The following is an 841-nucleotide window of genomic DNA, read 5'->3' as shown; positions in this document are numbered from 1 at the left end:
GACTTGGACGCATGCCAAGATTATCAGCTCAGACCAAAACCAGTGGGAGACATGAAAAAGCTATAGATAGGGCAAACCAAAGACGAATTCACATTCCTCAACAAGAATCTACCCTTCAACCTAAAATGCAACCTCGTAGAACTCCTAAAATAAAATAGGGACTTATTCACATTCACCCCAGCTGGCATGCTAGGAATAGACCTAGATCTTATGTCCCACCAGCTAGCCATGGATCCCAAAGCCAAGCCAGTAGTGCAAAGAAGGAAAATGTCTACAGACCAAGCATCCGAGGTTAGGAAGCAAGTCAAAAGCCTGCTTGAAGCAAGATTCATCCGAGAACTACCTTACACAACCTGGCTGGCCAACATCATATTGGTCAAAAAGGCAAACGGCAAATGGCGAATGTGCGTCGACTACGCTGACTTGAACAAAGCCTGTCCAAAGGATGCCTTTCCCTTGCCAAATATCGATGGGCTAGTAGATGCCGCCTCGGAACACCAGTACCTCAGCTTCATGGATGCCTACTTTGTAACGACCCAATTTTCAGTATGTCTAGATCATACTGGAAACTGAGCGCTACCAATTTGTCTTCCTAATTATTATCTATTATTTATTACATGAGCCTGACTCATTGTTAAAAGCGTAGTTTTTTAGCGAGGTATTTTTTTTTGAAAACGTTTGGACTAATAAACGGGATCATTCACAATCAATTCTCAAATAATAACAGATACAACAGTTATAAACAACCACACTTATATACATCTCAAACAATTAACAACATTCAGTTATCCAGCCTTTATTAGAGTAAAGATCTTTAGTTAGAACACCCCTAGATATAGCT

The sequence above is a fragment of the Arachis duranensis genome, chromosome 4, assembly GCF_000817695.3.
Source record: "Arachis duranensis cultivar V14167 chromosome 4, aradu.V14167.gnm2.J7QH, whole genome shotgun sequence".
Classification (NCBI taxonomy): Eukaryota; Viridiplantae; Streptophyta; class Magnoliopsida; order Fabales; family Fabaceae; genus Arachis; species Arachis duranensis.
The sequence above is the reverse complement of the archived record's forward strand: the minus strand, read 5'-3'. Positions refer to the sequence as shown.